The sequence below is a fragment of the Elephas maximus genome, chromosome 26 (assembly GCF_024166365.1).
Source record: "Elephas maximus indicus isolate mEleMax1 chromosome 26, mEleMax1 primary haplotype, whole genome shotgun sequence".
NCBI classification, from domain to species: domain Eukaryota; kingdom Metazoa; phylum Chordata; class Mammalia; order Proboscidea; family Elephantidae; genus Elephas; species Elephas maximus.
Genome location: NC_064844.1, coordinates 7,939,815 through 7,964,884, shown reverse-complemented (window position 1 = coordinate 7,964,884; position 25,070 = coordinate 7,939,815). Strand labels below are relative to the sequence as shown.

The 25,070-nt window shown below is 41.6% G+C and overlaps 1 protein-coding gene across 1 annotated transcript in view; it reads left to right on the top strand.

The window, feature by feature from the left end:
• The window catches only part of ACYP2 (acylphosphatase 2), a 155,766-nt gene that overhangs the window by 120,032 nt on the left and 10,664 nt on the right, over window positions 1-25,070 (top strand). The window lies entirely within an intron of this gene.

The following is a 25,070-nucleotide window of genomic DNA, read 5'->3' as shown; positions in this document are numbered from 1 at the left end:
ACAGCCAGAATGCCCCTTCGTAGAGAGAGGATGGTGAGACTTAGTCTCATGTACTTTGGACATGTTATCAGGAGGGATCAGTCCCTGGAGAAGGACATCATGCTTGGTAAAGTAGAGGGTCAGCGAAAATGAGGAAAACTCTCCAAGAGATGGATTGACATAGTGGCTGCAGCAATGGGCTCAAAAATAGCAGAGATTGTGAGGATGGCGTAAAACCCGGCAGTTTTGTTCCGTTGTACGTAGGGTTGCTATGAGTCAGAACTAATTCAACAGCACCTCACAACAACATATCAGTAGTGATTTTCTTGTTTCTTTTTTTGTCTTTTCTGTATATAGAATCAACATTATTATTATTGGGCTACCCCCTACCATTAATTAGTAACAACTTTTTCCAGGTTTCATAATTATAATTCTTATGACTACATAATAGTTTACTGAGTTGACATACTCTTTTTAATATTGGGCATTTAGTTTGTTTCCAGTTTTTTCATAGTTACAACTATTCTTCCAAGATTATTTGTGTGTATCATTTACTGGTATTTCTTTATATGGCAATTATATGTTCACGTCCTTTGACCACTTATGTCTTGAGGTTTTAATACTTTGTAGATTTGAAGACATTCTTTATTATATATATATATATACACATTCTCTTTCTGTCATATTCAGTACAAATGTTTTCCCAATTGTGTTTATCTTCTTTTAATTTTGTTACATCATTTTTTGATGCCTTTGAGCTATTTATTTTTTTCCTTGTGGTTTATGTTATTGCCATAAGCTTTTCAAAGATACTGTCTCCCTAAAGATTTCATAAATATTTGATTCTGCTTTCTCCTGGCTTTGATAAGAAGTAAAGCAAATATTTAACTCTTTGATCCACTGGGGGTTTGCTCTGGTATGTGGCCTAAGTGCTGACCTGAGTCACTTTTTGTTTTGAGTTTCACTGTGAGCCATTTATCCTTGCAGTTAGTAAAGTACATTTCAGCAATTATTAAAAAGTTATTCTTTTCCTGATTTTTGTAATGCTTTGTGTATTATACATTAAATTTATTTCTAGAGGCCCTAAACCGCTTTCATTACCTAATTACCATAATAGTCTAGTTAGTACACTTTATGTTTTAAGGTTTCCTCAGGGCTGGATCAGCATCATGACTCACAGTGTCTTTGTTAGTCTGGAATTTTAATATTTAACAAATAGCAAAAAGATTTACTTGGCACATGTTGTTTTCCTATGCAAAAAAAGGGGTATACATTTCAATTGATTTATTTTATATAGTCCAATAAAGTTTTGCAATTGTCCTTACAGATGGCACACATGATACTTCATAATTTTCTTTATAAATACCATAGACAATTCTGATAAGTTTTTTCCTCCTTTTCCTTTTGGTCCTATTTTGAATGGAATTTCTTCTCTTTTTATTGTATCACTGAACTGGTGGTTACCAGGACAAAAGAAAAGTCCCGGTTTATAGTAAATTGATTATAAACCCATCCACTTTGATAAGCTCATATAGGCTAATGAACGTAAACCAATTTTAGGATTTCTAGATATGCTGTATCTTCTGTAAATGATCATCGTTTCATCTTACCCTTTAATCTTCCCTTTCGTTGGCACAAATTGAAGGCCCAATAAGCGTGTATTGTGTGTTGGACAGAGCATTAGACTGGACCATCGGGAAACTTGAGTCCCAGTTCCAGTTCCTCAGCTAAGGAAGCCATCTGTGAAGCCCCACTTTATGCACCCAGGGTCAGGCTCCATGCTAGGCTCTTTATATAGGCCATCTCACACAGGTGTAAAACAAGCCTACAAAGAAGGTTGTTGTTGTTAGTTGCCATCGAGTTGATTCCAACTCATGGCGACCCCACGTGTTACAGAGTAGAACTCCTCCATAGGCTTTTCTTGGCTGTCATCTTAACAGAAGCAGATTGCCAGGACTTTTCTTCCACAGTGCCGCTGGCTGGCTTTGAACCACCAACTGTTAGGTTAGCAGTAGAACATAAACTGTATTACATATTATTAAATATCGTATGGAGGAAACTGTAGCTTGGTGGGTGTAGTTGGTCAAGGCTGGCCTGTACTAGGCCAGCAATAAGAAATAGAACACTGAAGTTGCTAACTGTGGAGTTCTGTGTATGAAGGGCCAAGGCCTGTGGCTCTTATGCTATAACAGAAATGCCGCAAGTAGATGGCTTTAACAAAGAGAAATTTAGTCTCTCACAGTCTAGGAGGCTGGAAGTTCAAATTCAGGGTGCCATTTCCAGGGGAAGGCTTTTTCTCTCTCTTTCGCGCTGGGGGAAGGTCCATGTCATTGATCGTCCCCTGGTCTAGAAGCTTCTCCGCACAGGAACCCTGGGTCCAAAGGATGTACTCTGCTCCCGGCACTGCTTTCTTGGTGGTACAAGGTCCTATTGTCTCTCTGCTCATTTCTGTCTTTTATATCTCAAAAGAGATTGGCTTAAGACACAATCTAGTAGGTTGGGTCACTCCTCATTAACATAACCTCCTCTAATCCTGCCTGGTTAACATCATAGAGGTAGGATTTACAACACACAGGAAGATCACATCAGATGACAAAATGGCGGACAGTCACACAATACTCAGAATCATGGCTTGGCCAAGTTGATACATATTTTGGGGAACAAAACTCCATCTATGACACTGGGCTCCTGTGACCTGGCCAGTTTATCACTCTCTTGAACAAGGCACTGACTGCTGAACTTTGTCCAAAGATCTGTGAGAAACTAGGGGTGCACTGAGGAGCTATGTCCCCCCACCTCACCTGCATCCCTGTATTGTAGATGTGCTTTGCACTTTATGTTTCTGGGTCATGGCAAATCTAAGTGAATACAGTCCCAAATGCACTTCTTACCAGCCTTCCAGCCCAGATCAGCCCTTTGAAGTCTTGCCCAGCTCAGCAGGTTAAGTGGTCTGTCCAGAATCACAAAAGCAGTGAGTGATGGGGTGAGTGGTCTGCTCCACAGCCAGCGTTGTCTCCGTCTTCCCACTGACATCCACAGCAGTGATGGTGTTTGCATGGGTCACTCCACTTCTCTCTGCTGTAATTCCCTTAGCTCTACAATTAGAGAGTCAGATAAGACGGTGCAGTTTTGACAGGCTGACTCTGTTGTTGAATATGCATTACCCCCCTCCCTTTTCTTCTCTTTAAGACTGGAATTTTCTCAAAAGACAGAGAGTATACTTTCCACATCCTTGAACTGTACCTGTTGCTTTGCACATAATAATAATAGTAATAAAGACCCGTTGCTGCTGAGTTGACTCTGACTCGTGGTAACCCTGTGCGTTACAGAGTAGAATGGTGCCCTGTAGGGTTTTTTTTCCCTCCACTCTTTACGGAAGCGATAGCCAGGCCTTTCTTCCACAGTGCTACTGGGTAGGTTCTAACTGCCAACCTTTAGGTTAGCAGTCAAGTGCAAACCATTTGTACCACACAGGGACCTTTGCCCATAATAAATGCTCAATAAATATTTGTTGATGTAGAATGAATGAAGGGAGGAAGGAAGGAAACAAAATAGTTTTAAGGATTTCTCACAGTAGTTTAGAATACAAGTTCCCACGGAGACCTGGTGGCGCAGTGGTTAAAACCTCGACTGCTAGCCAAAAGGTCGGCAGTTTGAATCTACCGGCCACTCCTTGGAAACCCGATGGGGCAGTTTACTCTGTCCTGTAGGGTCGCTATGAGTCAGAACCGACTCGACGGCAACAGGTTTGGTTTTTTGGTTTTTTGTGGAGTCCTCTAAACTCTTGTCTTTTCACATTCTGACTGTGGAATCTTCGGGAACAAGTGCACTTTCCTGAGTTTTTTCAGTTTGTTTTCATGTAAAAAGAGCAAAGACTTGAGGTTAGGAAAGCAGGAAGCCTAGAAGGGATCGAGGTGGGAGTCGTCGTAGGCAGACTTTTATCTCACAAAACTAGGTTACTTTTATCTTTGTGCCGTTGTTATAGCAACAATGGGACCAAAAAAAAAAAAGCAAATACCTGACTATTCAAATTTAATAGAACTCATGAAGATGGCACAGGGCCGGGCAGCATTTTGTTCTGTTCTGTTATACATAAGGTCTCCATGAGTCGCAGCCAACTGGACAGTCACTAACGATAACAACAAAGAGCCTGCCCAAACCCAGTTTTGAAGAAATAAGTAACTGTGGGGAGCATGGCTTACCATCTCTCAGCTGGCAGGTGATAGGGAGCTAAGTCGTATGTTCCTGTTTGTAATTTAAGCATACAATCTTGTAAATGTAGCTTTAGAAAATATGCAAACCCAGGTGGCTTAGTGGTTAAGTGCTATGGCTGCTAACCAAAAGGTCGGCAGTTCCAATCCACCAGGCACTTCTTGGAAACCCTATGGGGCAGTGCTACCCTGTCCTGTTGTGTCGCTATGAGTCAGAATTGACTCGATGCCAATGGGTTTAGAAATTATAACACACATAACTTGTGTGTTATTTAATAGAGCGTTCTTTTTTATACCAAAAAGAATCCAAAGGAAGGTATATGGTCTCCGGGAGACGTAGAATCTGTAGATTTTGTAATTACTGTTTTTGTTTTTTTTCAATTGTGCTTTAGATGAAGGTTTACAGAGCAAATTAGTTTCTTATTAAACAATTAATACACATGTTGTTTTGTGACATTGGTTGCCAACCCCACGACGTTTCAACGCTCTCTGTCTCTCGACTTGGTTCCCCATTGCCAGGTTTCCTGTCCCCTCCTGCCTTCTCATCCTTGCCGCTGGGTCGGTGGGCCCATTTAGTCTTGTTTTTTTTTTTTTTTAATGGGCCTGTCTAATCTTTGGCTGAAGGGTGAACCTCAGGAGTGACTTCAGTACTGACTTAAAAGGGTATCCAGGGGCCATGCTCTCTGGGTTTCTTCCATCTCTGTCAAACCAGTAGGTCTGGTCTTTTTTTGCGAGTCACAATTTTGTTCTACATGTTTCTCCAGTTCTGTCTGAGACCCTCTATTATGATCCCTGTCAGAGCAGTCAGTGGTGGTAGCTGGGCACCATCTAGTTGTGCTGGACACAGTCTGGTGGAGGCCGTGGTAGATGTGGTCCATTAGTCCTTTGGACTAATCTTTCCTTGTGTCTTTGGTTTTCTTCATTCTCCCTTGCTGCAGACGGGGTGGGTGCAATTATTGTTTTTAATCTTAAAATCTCATTGACCTCATTAATGACCATTTCTAAACCTTTCTGAGTACTTCTAAGCAAATATCTCAACACCCTTGCTGTGTGCCCTCCCCCAGCCCTCGCCAAATTGGGGGCCAGCGGAAGACCTGTAAAGCCAACAGCTACAACAGTTATTTTTGGAACACGTACAGGAATTTTCTGCATACACAAGTGTCTGGTTTTGTCTCTTGAGCCTCCCAAAGACCAGCATGATACTGAGACTCTGAAATCGTTGCTCTCTAAATGGAAACTTGGGGGAAAGGAACCTTTTTTTTTCTTTTTTGTCAAAAATTATTTAACCTTAAATCTCTAAAATTCTCACTCCGTTTTTAGATAAAAGGAAACATATTGGGAGAAAGCCATCAGGAATCAGACTGTTTATTCTGAGCCACAGTGTTTTTAAGAAGAAATGTTACATAAACCAAGGCTTTCTTTCACAGGGATACAAAGGGGAATGACGTAATGGAAGCAGCAGGTTTGTTCTGCCTCCCGAAGGATCCCTCTGCCAGTGGTGCTCTCGCTAGCCTTTAACTGAAGTGGGTATCTGCATTCACTGCACCCTGACGGGCAGGCGGTGAAGTCACAGAGAGATGTCCTAACTTCAAACAAACGAACGTATGTGTGTGTATGTACACACGTAGATATACGTATGACCTTGTAATGGGGTTTAGAAGGGGAAACAGAAAAAAAAAAAATCATGTTAGTGTGGATAAATGAGACTATTCTCAATATTATTTTAGATTGCTGGAGAAACTGTTGACTCAGTTACTTTAAAAACGCCATGGCAACCTGAACTGAGATGATCCTGAATTCTCTAGCCCGTGTTTTAGACTTCCTAATATTTTTGGAACTCTGGTGGCACAGTGCTTAAGAGCTCAGCTGCTAACCAAAAGTTCTGCAGTTCGAATCCACCAGCCGCTCCTTAGAAACCCTACTCTGTCTCATGGGGTCGCTATGAGTCGGAATCAACTCAGTGGCAATGGGTTTGGTTTTGGGTTAATATTATTTTAAAGTTCTGTGCAAGGTAAGATATGAAAGAAGAAAAAATGAATCATCCTCACCTAAATAACTTTTGCCCTAAAAAATGCCCGAATAGAATTTATTTTGACCTTGAGCTAAAATGATCCCGCTCTACTAGATGGCTGTAATGAAGCTGTTTTGTATTTATTCAAGTGAAATTTTCAGGTAAACCCTTTAAGTGTATGATTTGACTATATTCTCTGAAAGTAAGCCAGACCAAGGTGAACCTAAATCCAGGTACGCTATTCCTCTAGCATCTGATTTTCTGGATCTCATTATCTTTCCTCTATTTCCTGTCTCACTCCCAACCACCGGGAACTGGGGATTGGCTCTCTTGGACTAGTTGACACAGGTGAAAGTCTCGTTAATACTTCTTCAACAAATTTTCCTCAAAGTAGTACCATGTAACTATTTGTAGCTTCCAATATTAGATAAGACGGGCTCTGGTTGCGCAGTGGTTAAAGCTATCAACTGCTAACCGAGAGCTTGGCAGTTCAAAACCCCCAGTGGTTCCACAGAGAAAGATGACGTGCCTCCTTAGAGATTTACAGCCCTAGAAACCCTATGGGGTCGCTATGAGTCGGAGTCAACTCTTTGGCTGTGGGTATTTTTGCGGGGGGAGAGTGATATTAGGTGGATAATTTTTTTTTTTTTTTTACCTTTTCCCTAAAATGGCATAAGAGAGGAATTGAGGAACTCTTCCGGTGATCTATTCCAGCGGCGCCAGGAATGTGGCTTCCCAAGGCTTTCACAGGGGAGAAGTGGAAAGCTGTAGAGCACAGAGAAAAGACTAAGCAGATTTATAGACACTAACATACTAAGTGAATTTCATATGGGTAAAATTGAAATGTCAGCGTGTAATGTTTTATAATGAACAGTCAAGCTCTGCTTGATTTGCCTGATAGAGTATTTGATAAGACAAAAAAGGTTTCCATTTAATGCAATTTCTCATTAGTTAGTATTAAAATCAAACAATAAAATGCAACAGCGAGCATATCTCTGACTATAGATATTATAGTAGATTATGGAGCAACTGTGATGAGTTTTATAATATTTATAATTATGTATTATACAAAAAACTATAGCTGAAGCTTAAGTAGTTTACACGTTCACCCTTTCTATCCCTGTTAGTGGAAATTCCTTTAAAGAAGTTAGGTTTATAAATGTCTTAGGTGTACTGTCTTTAATTTTTACCCCCTCAGAGTTTTCATTCTGAAATACAGCTCTCTCTGTGTTTTTCTGGCTACAGAAAAAAATCCAAATCCTTAGCAAGTTGTACAAAACCCTTCACCATTATGCCAAACCAAAACCTATTGCCAATGAGTCTATTTTGACTAATTAGCTACCCTATAGGACAGAGTAGAACTGCCCCATGGGGTTTCCAGAGCTGTAAATCTTTACAGAAGCAGACTGCCACATCTTTCTGGTCGATTCGAACCTCTGACCTTTTGGTTAGCAGCCGAGTGCTTAACCACTGCGCCACCAGGGCTCCTTACCATGAAGCCACAATCCCAGCATTCTATTTTAATTCGTAAGACTCTCTGGTGTCTCCACGTTGTTAGTGTAGGTATTTTAGAGACCATTCTCTTGTATTAATTACACATCATAAATATGTTGGTCTACCAGGTCTCAATATTATGAAAAGCTTGCACACAGAGGGAAAATCTCTGCTTGCATTTCCATGATGGACTTGCTAAACCCATGGAAAGAACTTGAAACCACTGGTAAAATAGTATATGATGCTTAACTCTAGACGCCATTACCTCCCAGCGCAGACAGACGTCACTCATCAGGAAATGTCAGCATTGATCGCAATCACTCTCACTTGTATTCCTGCTCTTTTTTCACACGGAAACAAAAAGGGAAATTCGTTTTCATCCCCTTAGGTATTTTCTCAAACACTTTAATAATTTTTTATTAATTCAAAATTTCCCGTAAAGATTACAGCCTAGGACACCCTGTGGGGCAGCTCTACTATATCCTATAGGGTCGCTGTTAGTCGAAATAGACTTGACTGCACACAACAACGACAGCAACATATTTACTGGAGAAAATATGAAAATGAGCAAAAGAAAGAAAGGAAACCATCAATATTCCAAGAGATATTTGCTATTATCAGTTTGATGCATATATTTCCAAATATGTTTCTGTCCACGTGTATGTTCTTACAAAAGCAAGATCGAATCATACATCTTGTTTGTGACCTGCCTTTAAAATACTTAACGCCATGTTACAGACATCTTGACATATTAGTCCAAATTCAGCCTCATAATTTTAATGGCTGCCCTTGTTTTATACATAACCTGTGTAACCAATTCCTGATTGTGGGACATTTAAATTGCTTGAACTATTTTTCTGTTACACACAAGGGCCATATTAAGTAATTCACTGCACCACTGTCAGACTCCACATCCCTTTGGGACTAGAATAGCAAAGACATCACGTAACAAAAATTGCCAGAGCTAGAATTTGACGAACACTTTCGCTCAATTCATTGGGATATGGCAACTAAAAGTAGATTCTGGTATTAGGAGTTGAAATTAAAAAGCCAAAATCATAACTGTGTTCTTGGGAATGAAAGGGTTACAGCTCCTTGTGAGAGAACCAGGAAGGAGATCTTGATTGTGGGACCATTTTCCAAGAAAGGGGTTAAATATAGACAGTATATTTATAAATACTGTAAATAAATCTAGATGATTAATCCCAATGATTATGGAGAAGGCTTTACCAAGCTCCACTTTTTTCCCCCATTACACAAATTCAATTAAATCTGTTTGAACAAAACGAACTTATAAAAATAGTCATTATACTCTACCAGGTCATTATTTTCTTCTTCAGAGTGAAGGAGTTATAACAGAAGCAAGCCACAATTGCGCAGACTTCATTACTGTTTATTTTCATGTTTGAGTTTATACGTTTACTTATTTATATCTCATGTCCTTTACAAAAGATCTGAAGTGACTGTGGCTATTCATTTTATGTGATGTTATTCGTAATTCATTACCCCAGGGACGCCAGTTCTCTTGGAAATGAGATTTATGTTAATTTGAGTATTTTTGCCTCAAAAGTTTGACCTTGGGTAGAAAATCATAATCTCTTATCTGAGAACAACAGAAGAATATACAAATTCTCCAAAGCCTTCAAAGACTACAAGTCTAAATCCCAAGAAGAATTAGGCTTCTGTGTTTCCTGGGAGTGGAAGTGCAAACAGCAAATACAGCTGTCGTAGAATCGATTGCTACTCATGGCGACCCCGTGTGTCTCAGAGTAGAACTGTGTCCCCTAGAGTTTTTAAGACAGTGACCTTTTGGAAGCAGATCACCCGGGCACGTCTAGATGGATTCAAACCCGAAGTGGAGGTCCAAAAAACCCATTGCTATCGAGTCGATTTCAACTCACTGTGACCCTATAGGGACTTTAAATAAAATGACTAAAACTATCAGTGACCAGCAAATCCTACTATCAGGAATGATGGGAAACTAAAAATCAGCACTGGCATTTTCAGACAATTCCCAATCCCTCCTCTAGCTCTCACCCTGCGCCAGCCTTTATTTTACGCTGCTGTAAGCAGGTCACCCCATTTGTGGTCAACTTTCAAGATCCTGGAGTACTATAAATTAATTCTGATCTGGGCCACAATTCCGCTTGAGCTGGTCTTAGTTCAGTTCAGGTGTTCGCCCCACCTGTTCCTGTGAATGCTGAAGAAAATGCGCTAAGTAAGTACTTAACTCACATCCTTATTATCAGGACAAAGTACTTGACTGGTTCTTAAATGATTCAATGACTGCACTCAGCCAGCCAGTCCACGGTGACATCACTGAAAATAAGGGCTTGGTGGGTAAGAAAACCAGACCGGTGACTGTTTTTTCTGATGAAAGTAGATAAGTTTGGTTTGATTATGTTTTTTCGTGTGTGTGTAAGTATGTGTTTAAATATGAAAGTAGAGCAGTGTTTTGTGACTTATAATTAAATGATGCTTATTTTCTATAGGGAGCCCTGGTGGCCCAGTAGTTAAGTGTTTGGCTGCTAACCAAAAGGTCAGCAGTTTAAATTTACCAGCTGCTTCCTGGAGGCCCTATGGAGGCAGCTCTATTCTGTCCTCTAGGGCCGCTTTGAGCCGGAATCGGCTCGACAGCAACAGGTCTTGGTGTTCTCTGTACGTGCAGGTTTCGGTATTCCCTGTATTTGCAGTAGTTATGTGTACACTTGTGTTTGTATGTGCATAAGAAAGGTGTGAAAGAAGACACCGCTAGGGCCAGCCTCCATGAGTGGGGCCTGGAGGTGATGGTGAGGGGGCTTTTACTTTCCGTTTCTACACTTACATCCTGTTTGAAGTTTTGCAATGAACAGGTATATGACTTTTAATTAAAAATTAAGATTATTTAATCTGTAGTTGATAAGGCATAAAAAATGATTATTTCTAGCAAACATTGACAAATTTAAGATGGCAGCCTTGTGAACCAACACCACCACCGATTTGAAATCTTTTTTTTTTTTTTTAATATTTCTCACAGTGGTGTTCTCAATTCAGTGATTCATGAATTATTGTTGGTTTTTGTCCTCCTACTGAATGAATGACTGAAAATAAAAACAGAAAGTTTATCCAAATGATTACATACAGGCCTCTGTGCATCTTGGCTCAGAATCCTGATCAGATACATGACATTGAATGCCGTCTCTATGACTAGGATTATAAACATTTTCCAAAGATCTTGTACAAATCAGTCGCTTTAGCAGCACACATTGAGTCCCTTCCCCTTATCAGGCCTGGGCTGGGCCTTGGAGATAAAACGAGCCCCACGTGAGCCTCCCTCAGCTACGTGGGCCCGCCTTAGTGCAGCCTTCCTCTGCCCAGGTACCATTTTTAGTGCTCTACGTGTGTCAGTTCCGTTCATCTTCACAGCAGCCCCATAAGGTAGGAATTAGTATTAATGCCATTTTAGATACGAAGATAGAGACACAGAGAGATTCAGTAACTTGCCTAAGGCCGCACAGGTAGGAACTGCAGTAGGGGTCATTTGAATCCTGGAGGTCTGGCTCAGCAGACCACTATTCCGTAATGGCTTTTCAACCACTATTTCATAGTGCCTTCCAGTGTAATCTAGAAGGGGGAGTTTTACAAGTAAATATTTAAGTATATTTTTAAAATGACAACAACTTAAAATTCCAACAATAGGGAGTTGATTAAGTAAAATAGGAACCATTGATGCAATGCAATACTTGAGATACAGTTAAAATGATGGTGTAGCTATTTCTCTATTGGCATAAAAAGAAACACTCTCCATATTATTAAGTAGAAAAGATTCTAGCAGTACTTTTAGTATGACCCAAACTTTGTACCAAACCAAACCCACTGCCGTCGAGTCAATTCCGCCTCATAGCGACCCTATAGGACAGGGTAGAACTGCCCCATAGGGTTTCCAAGGAGCGCCTGGCGGATTTGAACTGCTGACTTCATGCTTAGCAGCTGTAGCACTTAACCACTACGCAACCAGGGTTTCCAGACTTTGTACAGAGTGTTTTAATTAGGAACCAAAGCTGGGCTCATAAAATTTCGTAACTGAATAAATAAATGGCGTAGCCTCCTATGATTCTTCAACTCAGTAAAGTTACCCTGGTGGTTTTAAAACATGCCCAAAAATTCTTTAACATTCCTCTCACTAAGCGGGGGAGGAGCCCCTAAGTCCCCTCCCCTTGAACACGGGCCAGCCTTAGTGACTGGCTTCTGATGAATAGAATGAGGCGGAAGAGACAAGTGTCTTCCATCTGGCTCTCTCTCAGACACATTCCTTTGGATCCCAGAGTCAACATGGAAGACATCCGGCTGCTCTGAAGCCACCAGGCTGAGAGGCCACATAAGGGTGGAGAGAGACTCCTGAGGAGCCCCAGCTGTTCCAGACCCAGCATCAGCTGTCAGATCATTTAGTGCTTAAACCAAAACCCAAGCCAAACCAGCTGATTCTGACTCATCGTGACCCTATAGGACAGAGTAGAGCTGCCCTGTAGGGTCTCCAAGGAGCGTGAGCCCTGGTGGGTTTGAACGCTGACTTTTTGGTTGGTGGCCGAGCACTTAAACCACTGCACCACCAGAGCTCCAACCCTCCAGTTATCCCAGTCGGCTGAAATTGAATGGAGCAGAGACCAGCTACCTTTGCCCAGCCCTGAGCAAATTGCATACTTATGAGTGGAAGAAATGTTGTGTTAAGCCTCTAGGTTTGTGGCCTCAACAGCAGCCAAAGTAACAGGAACATTCTCTCATTTGTGCATTGACTCTGTAGAGCTGCCCCCTGGGCTGCGTTAGAGAGCGTTATGACCCTTCAAGCTCACTCCCTTTCTGGGTGATTCTCTCTGTGGAAAGCAGCATCCTTGCAGTCGTCCTCCTTCTATTACTACTACTGCTGCTGTGGCCACTGGTTAGAATGCTGGAGTAAGTCTGCCTCCCTCCACGTTCCCGAACCCAGGAAAGCTGTCCGAAAGGTTGCCCTCTGAAAATGGAACAAATGACATCACCTCTTTCAAAGCAAACTCTGTTGGACGTGGTTAGTCAGTGGGGTACAATGAGAGGAGGGTTTTCCCTCATCTCTGCATTAGAAACGGTAACAGACTGGAATGCCTTTCAGTATAACCAAGGTGACTAAGAGCATCTTTAGGACGAGAAGAAAGCAACTGTAGAGCAAGCTCTAGCCTCGTCAGCCTGAGGTAGTGATGCGTTAAGTGAACAACAATAAATACATCACCAAATATAAATACATTGTACTCTGTTTTGTAAATGGATCTCATATGAATTTGATTCTCCAAACTTGATCATCTCAGTCTAGGCTTTGAAGAAGAATCTCCTAGACGGAAGACCTTTGGTGATTGTGCCAATGTAATGAACGATACCTTGTAGGATTCTACAGAATCTACCAGCTAGTTTTCTTTCTTTCTTTGATGTGAATTTAGCTGTAACAGGGAATATCGTGTAATTAGAAGAGGTTTCCAAACACAGAGTCCTCACCTGGGTGATTGGCAGGGCCAAATGCCACTTTCTAGACCCGTTCCTTTTACACCGGGACCCATTTTCTGGCTGTAGCTTTATGGCAATAACTTCTGAAATCCCAGACTGCTAATTCCATTCAGATGTGAAGACAACAATCTGATGCGTTTGGGTTTGGATGCCTAGTTTGAACAGCCGCATCTAAAACTAAACATGGTGACCATCTGCTATCTAAGTAGATTTCAGTCCAAAAGTGGGAGGCGTAATACAATTAATTTAAACTGCATTTTGATCCTGGTCACTAGACATTCTTTGACTACTTTATTAATGGTGTCAGATAAGGAAATGAAATATTAAAACTACATAGAACTTTATCTTACAGGGATCATTACATATTTCTCAGAACCTCTTCCACTTAACCTTTTCTTTTCTCGCTTTCAGCCTCTAATCCTTCCTTCTTCTACTTGATCACCTCCTGTTAGATAGACAGCTTGGATATATTGATGATGCCTTTCTAGAGCTGCTATAACAGAAATACCACAAGTGGATGGCGTTAACAAATTTATTTTCTCACAGTGTAGGTGCCCAGAAGCCCAAATTCAGAGTGCCAGCTCTAGGGGAATGCTTTCTCTCTCTGTCGGCTCAGGAGGAGGGTCCTTGTCTCTTCAGCTTCTGCTTCCTGGTTCCTTGAAAATCTCCATGTGTCTTGGCATCTATCTCGTCCCATCTCTCCTCTGCTTGCTTGTTTAATCTCTTTTATATCTCAAGAGATTGACTCAAGATTCACTCTACGCTAATCCTGTCTCATTAATATAACAAAGACAACCCTTCCCCGAATGGGATTATAACCACAGGCGTACAGGTTAGGATTTACAAGACATATTCCTGGAGGACAGAATTCAATCCATAACAATGCTCTTTTATTTTTCAAAAGATTTTTCAAGCTGTTAATAAGTTAGATTTCTTTGTGAAACATATGGCAGTTTTAAGTCATACAAGAGGCACATGTTATTGTTACCAGGGTTACAACAGTACACTCAGTTTTAGTTTACAAAGTTAGGCCAGAAATATATTTATTGGGATTTAGCAATTTCTTTCTTCTTCTTTTTTTTTTTTTTTATAAACTGCAAAAAAATCATTCATATTAGGGAGATACATATGTTTTCTCACTTCTTATTTAATACTTTATTTTTTTCAAGAAGGAAATAACCTGTCGTGTATTTATGAATACAAAAAGGAAAACATTTTTCCAGGAAATGAGTATTTTCTGACAATATGTGTTTATATAAAAGACTGAAAGGCATAAGCATTTAACAAGTAGTGCTGAAAGAATATTCAGGGCATTATTATATAAAAGTGCCATTTTCCAGGAGGCCAAAAGCATCCTCTGTTCTAGGGTAAAATAACCACAAAGCTATAGTAAAGCAAAAAGAAAGGTTTTATTTGGCATATGTTCAAAGAGGCAAAAATAGGAAACAGACAAGCATGCCGCCAGAGCCATGTCTGTCCAAGGAATATTATGGAATCAGCAAAAGTGGGAAAATGGACAAACATGCTGCCAGAGCCATGTCTGCCCGAGTCCAAGGAATAATGCTATAGGACCATAAGTGTATGTATAAACGTTACAAATGGGTAGAATCATTGAAAGCTTCACCTTTTCACAGGTTGGCTAAAAACCGCCAAAACACTGTGATTCTCCATCGTGAATTGTCTTCTTCATAATCACAGGTTTCAGTGACTACAGTCAGGAGAGTCTTCATCGGTCCAACAAATCTTAGCATTCACTAAATGCTAACAGGAAAAGAAAAGGGTAGAAGGTACGTAGGTCTTTTGGGCTCTGTTGGGTTAGTTTATGTAGAAGGTTCCCTAAAAAATGTTTTCCAAGATTGTCCAAGGGATTGTCTTTATACCTCAGGGCCCAGTTGATGTGTCCTTGGGAGCCCTTGGGAGTCCAGCTCCAGCTGGTCACATTCTTTATACTCAAGGACAGGGGAGAATGGCTCCCATATTATCTCCTAAATCACCTCACACCAGCTGAAGCATTACTGTGGCATTCTTACCTCCTACATGAGCCTCCCTGTGAACTGAGTCAAATACTTGGATTTAAAGAAAAAATAAAACACCCTCCTAGGGGAAAATGACAATCTAAATGGAATAATAATTTTTGAAAATAATTCTGGGAGCTTCAAAAAAGAAGCCGTTCCTATAACTATGAGACATGCCTATAAAGAAGGATATTACTATTTTTGATGTCTTGTATATTCAAAGGCATTCTGAAAGCCCCCATTTCTCAGTAGCATTACATAATCAATCTTTGGTGTTAATAGCATGTAGTGCAATGTGCTCCATCACGGACAATCCCTTTCAACACAGTCTGTCCATCTTCTTTCATTAAAATTTAATTTTTCCTTCTGATTATCCATCTATCAAATCTCCAAATCCCAGTTTTTCCAGTGGTTCTTATGCCGTTAACTGCCTCTCCATCCTGCCTTCTGAATATTCTTTTGCTTAATTTCTGCACAAGGCGTTTTCAAAGTGACTGTCGTTCACAGAGACTCTTCATGAATTTCTCTTCCAAGCCAGTGCATTCATTTCCTGTGAGGCTTCCACTAAGGTAAGCCCTGTCAACACGGCACCTGCACAATTGGTCCCAGATGCCGCTTAGCGCAGTGATCCCACAGGAAGCTGCCCTGCCCTGGGCCAGGCGCAAGGTCTGGATCCCTAAATTCATGGCCGTCAGACACAGATTGGTGACCGCAAAGACCGCCACCCTGAAGAGACGTGTTTTGATGACCAGAAAGCACTGTATACCCCACTTTAAAGGAAAAAGTACCTAGCATAGCTGGTTGTGAAGCAAAATTCTGTAAGTAAACCCCTCCCGCTCCCCACTCCCCCGTAATTCCCAATATGAACCCAAAGAAAAAGCGTCAGCAAGGGGAAAAAAAAAAAAAAAACTCCCAACTTTGTGTGTTTAAATCCCACTTTGTTCCAAACGGATTTTTTAAGTGATTTGCAAGGATATTTAAAACTATAACCAGAGAGCGTACAAATTTAAAATGAAAAAAGATGGAAAACAAGGGTGGGGCCATAAAATAGAGCCAGGGACAAGGCTTTAGAAATGTACCTAAAATAATGACCTCTGCTGTGGGTGGGTCCAGCTTGGCTCTGAGTGATCTAGCAGCCCTCTATCAGCTAATGGCAGCACCCCAAAAAACTCAGCTTGCTTATGAGCATTTCTGGGAGAGGTGCAGAGGTCAGGGGGTGCAAATACAGGGGCATCTGGCCAGCTGGCTCTTTACTTGGCTTGATGTGAGTGATTTTTAACATATCTGGAATAGCGAATGTCCTGGAGGGTGTGTCCTTAAAGCAATCCTCCTCAAATATTGTTCTTCTGAGACAAGGCACTTATAAATACCGGAAGGCATTAAATTCAAACTCTACGCAGGCTTGACTTGCCAAGAACAGGACCTTCAGGATGTGTAAAGCCTCTCTCTGTCTTCTGTCTCTTCACAGTCAGACATCTCAAAAGATTAATCTATTCTTGCTTTCTCCATATCTCCGTTTCCCCCTCATTCCTAAAACCATTCTAACCTGGCTTCCATCCCCAGCATGTCACTGAAGCTGGTCTTGCCAAAGCCCTCAAAGCACATTTCAGCCCAGCCCCCCACCCCCTTAGTGGCACTTTCCGGTTCATATTTTCCTTGTATCTCAGCACTATTTGGAAGTGGATCACTCTCTTCCATGAAATACTCTGCCCCTTAATTTCCATAGCACCACCCTTCCAAGGTCATCCCCGCTTGCTTCTCAGGTCATTCTACATGTCCTTTGCTCCTGCTTCTCCATGCAACCATTCAGTGCTGGTGTTCTGTGGGATTCTGTCCCAGGCCCAGAGGGTCCGCATAAGTGTTGTCATGAATTCTAGACACGTGGAATTTGTGACGTTCTTGTTAACGGAATAATAGCAGTGGTTAGATGTGGTGTGCTCACTTCCTCAACATCCGTTCCAGCCTTCTCCTGGTGTCTTGCCTTTACTGCAGATGCTGGAGAGCGGAGAGCTATCTTTCCCCGACTGCCTTGGAATCAGGGTTTTGTTCATGGTTTAGGTTCCATCAATCAAAGGCACTCACGTGAAACTTAAATTTGGAACTGAGTTAGGTGGGGAGAGAGGCAGCAGTGTCTGAGCAGTCACTTAGCTGGTGGGAGGATCTAGCGGACGTTACATGGCTGTGGGGGTAACAGTTCTGGGGGTGGCTTCCTGAAGACTGTAGTTGGGGTAGTGTGTGCATAAATGAGGGGATTTCAGTGGTAACCTCCTGAGTCCCAGCAATTCCCTTGATGGCTCTGTCAGGAAAAATTGACCAAAGCTTGGAAATGAGTGAAAGAGATTAGTGGGTGTCCTTTCAAGGGAAATCGCATAGTGGAACTTCCAAGGGCTTTCTGATTCTATACCAAAAACAAACAAACAAACCCACTGCTGTCGAGTCCATTCCAACTCATAGCGACCCTATAGGACAAGGTAGAACTGCCCCATAGAGTTTCCAAGGCTGTATGTAATCTTTATGGAAGCTGACTGCCACACATCTTTCACCCACAGAACAGATGGTGGGTTCCAACCGCCTACCTTTGCAGTTAGTAGCTGAGCCCTTAACCACTGCATCACCAGGGCTCCTTTCTGATTCTATAGAAGTTCATTTCTGCTTAACTGTCTATTGACTAGGCTATTTTACACCTCTGTAAAGTAGATGTTTTCGTAGGAACTATAGACATGCGAACAACCCTTGCCCATAGCAACGCAAATGCTTTTTTTCTAGTAGATACAAAGATTAATTTTTGCTCTGAAGAAAAAATACCCCTAATGCTGAGGGGATTGTAGTTTATTGCGTATAGCTACGCTGTCTAGTATGGGAGCCTGCGGCCACACGTGGTTATTGAGTGTAGTTTATTGCGTATAGCTACGCTGTCTAGTACAGGAGCCTGCGGCCACACGCGGTTATTGAGTGTAGTTTATTGTGTATAGCTACGCTGTCTAGTACAGGAGCCTGTGGCCACACGCAGTTATTGAGTGCCCGTAATATGGCAAGTCTGAATTGAGGTGTGTTGTAAGTGCAAAACACAGATCGGATTTCAAAGACTCAGTAGGAAAAAGATAGATAAAATGTCTCATTAATTTTTTAAACATTCAGTCATTATACAGATTTGCTATGAGTTAGAATCGGCTTGACGTCAATGGGTATATCTTCAAATAATATTTTTACATGTTGGGTTAAATAAAATATTATAAAATTAATTTCACCTATTTCTTTTTCCTATTTTAATATGGCTGCTAGAAATTTCTACATTTTATATGAGGCTGACATTATACTCCTGGGGGAGAGTACTGCCCATAGAATTTTAACCAGTTTTTTTTATCTATTATCAAGTTGGCTTTAGCATTCCTGATTGGATTTATGTATGTATGTTGCCATTGAGTCAGTTCTGACTCATGACGACCCCATATGTTACAGAATAGAACTGCTCCATAGTGTTTTCTTAGCCGTAATCTTTGTGCAAGCAGTTTGCCAAGGCTATCTTCTTGCTGCTAGGTGGCTTTGACCTGACAACCTTTAGGTTAGCAGCTGATCACAAACCACTTGCACCACCCAGGCTCCTCATATGCACATGCACTGATTCTCCTCTGAAAAAGGACTTAACATCTTATAGGTTATCTCATTATGGAATGCACTGAATAAAGTCTTTGCTGCAAGAATCTTGTACCTGATTATACATTAGCAGCCAGTTCTGAAGAGTTGCTCTGACAGGCCCAATCTAAAACATCTCCTCCAATCTTTCCAGTAATTTTGTAAGCAGCTAACTATATTACATTCCATTCTAAAATAGCTAAAATGCCCCAGATACCCTGCTAACTCAGAACTGAAGCCATTCCCGAAATCCACCTTTCAGCCAAAGATTAGGCAGGCCTTTAAAAAAAAATTTTTTTTTTAAAACAAGCAATAACACACGTGAGGAACGTGCTTCTTAGACCAATCAAGTATACAAGATCAGATGAGCAACAGCTGCCCAAAAACAAAGACGGGAAGGTGGGAAGGGACAGGAAGGCTGGATGAATGGCACCGGGGAACCCCGGGTGGAAAGGAAAAGGGGGGCTGGAGTGCTGACCCAGTGCCAGATTGCAGGCAGCGCCAGGGAACAGTCTGTGTATAAATTTTTGAAATGAGAAACTAGTTTGTTCTGTAAACTTTCACCTAAATCACAATTTTAAAAAATGAGCAAAAAATAATAATATAGCTAAAGTGTCTTCATTATCCATGACTGCACCCTGACTGGTACAATTAAAAAAAAAAAAAAAAAAAACCCAGTGCTGTCGAGACTGGTACAATAGGTAATGATTATTGAGTGTTTATTGTCTAGATACTGCGTTAGGCACTTTACATGGACTACCTCATATAACCCTTGTAACAACCCTATGAGGCAGGCTATATCCACTCCGTTTTACAGATGAGGAAACTGAGGCATCAAGAGTTCAAGAAACTTGCCCAAGATGATGAGGTAGGGAGTGGTAGCCAAGCAGAATGATCCCCAAGTCCACTTCCATCATCACTCTGTGTTTCTCTCACTCTGCGACCTAGAAGCTGTGATGCGGTGGGGAGGCTAGAGGCTCCTGTTCAGCCCTCACTTGGTCTGCCTTCTCGGCTCCTTGGCCCTTCAGTTCACTTGGCTGGCTCTCAGAACCCTGGGCGTAGCTCACTCCCACGTTGCTGGTCCAGACTCCCACCCACCTGAGAAGGTTGAATGGCTTTCTCACACGGGACTGAGAAGCACCTCTGCCAAGACAGCTCTTCCTCCAGGAACTGCACCAGGAGTGTGTGCCTCTGATGTGCTTGGAGCTCAATGAACGTTCTGTGCACCGTCTTGGGCAGAGGAAGACCATCCCACTATAATAACAGTTATTAAGGGCCTACTGTCTGTCAGACAGAGCCCTGTGGTGCAGTGGTTAAGAGCTTGGCTGCTAACCAAAAGGTCGGCAGTTCAAATCTACCAGCTGCTCCTTGGAAACCCTATGGGGCAGTTCTCTGTCCTATAAAGTCGCTATGAGTTGGAATCAACTCAACGGCAACAGGTTTGGGTTTTTTTGGATATGTCAGACATTTCCTTAGGTGATTTACATAAGTTCTCTTTAATCCTTTCCATAACTCAGTGAGGTAAGTACTATTATCCCCACTTTAAAGATGAGGAGTCTGGACCTCAGGTTAATTGTGGGTGTCCTCAGAGTTTCTGGGTAATCACTGAACTTTTCACTAATCATAGGCTAAATATCTGATCATTTTTAAAAGATGTTGTATCAAAATACTATTAAAGTCTTTCATCTGATAATAAAGATGCATATAGTATTACCCGTCTGCATGTAATTGAATAAGAAAACTTGTCAAAGAAGGGAGAATAACAAAAATATCATGTGCTATCCTTCCTTTTTTTTTTTTTTTTTATCCTTCCACTATTAAAAAAAAGCAACTCAGTATTTTCCGGCAGCCACCATGTTAGCTTTTAATTCATTCGCTGTCTCTTTCCACTGTCTGCTTCCTGGCTATGGTCTGCGTTTTATACTGCTGCTGAAGAGATGATATCGGAAAGGACTATACTGCCTCACTGTAGTCCCAGAAAATAGAACCGTAATGAATTATTAATAGTGTTGGCTTTCTAATGCTTTAATTTCATTTCCTTGTTTCAGAGAAGGATATTCGTTAAATGGAATTTTTTTTTTTATATCACCCTAGGAACTTATTACATTTAACGGGAAACACTGACTGACTTGAGTTATAGAGAGGAGGCTTATTTGATTGTCACTCCTACATATGATGGATTCGCCACACTTTATGCTCCCTCACTTCTATGCTCAGCAATTGATCAATGGAGCTGTTTTCAGCCAGGCTCCTCTGAGCCTTTGGGTTTCCCCAGAGGGGCTTGAGGGGCAGCTGGGGGAGGAAGAGGGCTGATGGGGGGCTCTGCAGCCCCCCAACATTCCCTTGCTTCAGAGAAGAACTTGTTCTGCTATAAGCATTAGGCTTTCATGCAACTTCTGTTTGAAGAAAGGATTTTTCTTTTGGAAAAGCATAAAGATCCTAGATTAATACAACAAACACAGTAGTAGGTATTTGTACATCTTTGGGATATTAAGAAAAAAATGTCTAAGGATTTTATTTCATAATCACAATGCGTCTGAGTTTATGTAACTGTGAACTGGATTTGGTGTGCCTGGGTTTACAGGATGGACCTTGCCCTCCCGTGGTGTTGAAATAATCACCCTGAACTCTGAGCGAAGCCGCTGGCGTGCTTATTTGTATAACAAGTAAAGTCACAAGAAATTCAGTAAAATTCAGGCAAAAATCGATGGACCGATTACCAAGTAACTTTGGTACATGTGCTTATATCCAGGTTGTTAGATCAGATTCACAGGCCCCCAGTTGTCCTCTGGGAGGATGAATATAGCTGTTACTTGTGTTATTTCATAAGGGACTGTTGTTGTTGGGTGCTGTCAAGTCGATTTTGACTCATAGCCACCCCTTATGACAGACTAGAACTGCACCACAGGGTTTTCTCGGCTGTAATCTTTACAGAAGGAGATCCTCAGGCCTTTCTCCCACAGGGTGGGCTCGAACCGCCAGCCTTTTGGTTAGAAGCAAAGCGTTTAACTGTTGCACCACCGGGGCTCCTTTCAGTTTGCCTAGATAACCTAAAGCAAAGAGCTGTATGAAATTACCCAGTCAGTGTGATAAAAATTGGTAAAAGGAATGAATCTGGGAAAAATACATAGGGTTGTTTACCTAGGAACCCCAAAGAAAATAACAGAAAAACTGTGCTACTGAGGAAGTACAAGACATCTGATCACAGTATCGGGAAGTCACAGGTTTTCTTACACGCCAGTTAAAAAACATGACAATTACAGAGCATCTTGCTCACAATAGCAAAAACAAAGAATATGCTTATGTATAAGCTTATCAAGAAACATGCAGGACCTGGATTAAGTAAACTAGAAAATTGTAGTGAGGAACATAAAGATTTGAACAAAAATAGAGAAAATTGATGTTGTTGGATGAAAGGGTTAAGTGTTGTGAGGATATCAGTTTTTGCCAGATAATCTTTAGATTTTAAAGGGGATTTGAAGGGAATGAATAAAATGATGCTAAAATTAGTAGAATAAATATATCAGTATTTTTCCTAGTACTTCTTGGTCTTCTGTCATGTGAAATTAGCATTCCCATTCTAAGATCTGAAAAATTCACTAATATTTTCTTTAAAACCAAAAAAAAAAAAAAAAAAAAAAAACCCAGTGCCATCGAGTCGATTCCAACTCATGGCGACCCTATAGGACAGAGTAGAACTGCCCCATAGAGTTTCCAAGGAGCACCTGGTGGATTCGAACTGTGGAGCCCTTGGTTAGCAGCTGTAGCACTTAACCACTACGCCACCAGGCTTAAAGCTTAGCTTAAATGTTACCAGAAAGATGTCTCTGAATATCTTCACCAGAAACTAGCCCCCCATCCCCTCCCTCTACATCACTTGTGTTGCAGATCATGTTCTTCCTTCTATTATAGTTATTTTTATTATTCTCCAAACTCTTTTATTACATAGTAAATTACTGAAGAAACCAAATTCCATAAAAAATAAAAAAATAATAATATTTTTTTTTTTATGGATCAACCCCAGTATCTAGACTATACCTTGCATAAAGTGCTATTTTGAGTCCCTGGGTGGCTAATCTGAAGGCAGTTTGAGTCCACCCAGAAAGCCCTGGAGATCTGCTTCCCAAAATTCAACTGCTGAAAACCCCATCGAGCACAGTTCTACTCTGATGCACGGTGGGGGTCGCCATGAGTTGGAATCAACAGCATCTAGGTTGGTTTTTTTTTTTTTTCTGGTAATGCTACTTAAATATTTATTGGTAATTTTGATTACTGTGGTTCTCTTTCACACTAAGAGTGAGTGATCCATATTCGACTCCCATCCCACCCACATCCTCATGAGGCATGAATTCTTGTGGACTTTTGTGACTGGTTCTGCTTTGGCTAGGACAGCTCTTGAGTTTTACCATCTCCAGGCCCAAGCCACACCTGTCAGGGGCTGACTGCAAGAGCAGCCCACGAAGACTGGGCTCTAGGGCTTGCCAAGTGACAGGTGGCACAGCACTGCCAGGTGGGTAGGCAGGTCAGGCAAGGTGGTTCCCAGAAACAGGAGTAGCACTTGTGGAGCTGTGATACCAGGAGGCCATCCCCCCACAGCAGAAACGGAGCCGAATCCCCCAACAGCATGCTCGTTCTGCCCCCACCAGTGGCCTAGACTCCTCCATAGGTTTGGCTGGTAAAGAAGGCCTTGAGTGCGTTGGGGACCAGATCTGGGTAGGTAGTCGTCAGTCTCTCAACTAGCTGAATATATTGAGTTACCAGCTCAGTGGACTAGTCGTTGCAAGTTCTATACTCACTAGTCCTAGTCCTTGATTCACTGTCTCCAGTTTCCCTCTCCATGTTCTCTCCTGAGCCCCTTCAAATAAAGCTATCACTCTGCCAACATTCCTCTTGCCAAGGTCACCACTGAAAAATAAAACCCACTGCTGTAGAGTCAATTCCGACTCGTGGCACCCCACATGTTCCAGAGTAAAACTGCACCATAGGGTTGTGATATTTATGGCAGCAGGTCTTTCTTCCAGGCCTTTCTTCCGTAGCACTGCTGGGTGGGTTCAAACTGCTAACCTTTAGGTCAGTAGCTGTGCACAAACCGTTTGCCATTCCCACGGACCATAAAGGTCACCAGTAGCCTCTGACCGATAACTGCAATGGTGGATTCTCAGTCCTCGCCTTACTTGCCCTGCCAGTGGCATTTAACCCAGTTGATCCCTCCCTGCTCCCGGAGGACGTCATCTGGCTCCCAGGACACATCATTCCTGAGTTTTCCTCCTACCTCACTGGATGCTTTCTTCCTTGTACCCGTTGCAGGTCCTTCCTCAATTCCTGGACTTCTAACATTGAAGAATCCCAAGGCCCAGTCCTTGGACCTCTTCTCTTTTCTACCTATCTTCAGTTTCTTGGTGATTAAAGGGAATAATACATGTACTTAGAAAAGTGCTGAGCAAACACGTAGTGCTCGATGAATGTTAGCATTTATTATTATTTCTGGCCTTTGTTCTTCTAGAAGGTCTCAAGGAGATCTGACCAACAAAATTGAAGCAATCAACTCCTTTTCATAAAAACTGCATTTATTCCTCAACACACACCACTTCCATTTTCAAGATTCCAACTAAATCGGTTGCAGGAAATAAAATGTGTCATTGTGTCGATAGCTGAGCTTCTGAAAGAGAAGTCAAAATTAACGTTACCCAGTAAAGAACCAAAGAGAGAGTTAAAAAAACACAACGGGAATTTGAATCATTGGAATTCTTCTTTAGCCTGAGTAAAAGTAGTTTTCAGCTAATCAGAAAGCTTTAGCCTAGAAAACATTTGTAATTCAAGGTTGTGTGTGATCGTTTCGTATGATCCTGCACTACTGTATATAGCATTATCTTTATAGCACGACCCGAAATAACTTTGCGGGTATGCGGAAACTTGTAGGATGTTTCTGCAACAGCAGTGTGAAACGACGGCCTCAGTTGCCGACGTGCGATCCCACTAAGTCTATCATCCCAACTGATTATTAATAGGTAGAAAGATTGCAAAACCCTCAACAGTAGTATCTGAGGTGTCAGCAGTATTCAGTAGGCCTGCATTACATAGGAAACATCTCAGGCAAGCACCCAAATGTGCGAAGTAGACACTTGGACTTCTCTATCCTTTTGCATGCAAGAGCTAGGCAATGACGGCCCTGGAGTGTTTTAAGAGGGAAAAGTAACCCCAATATGGAATTATCAGGTG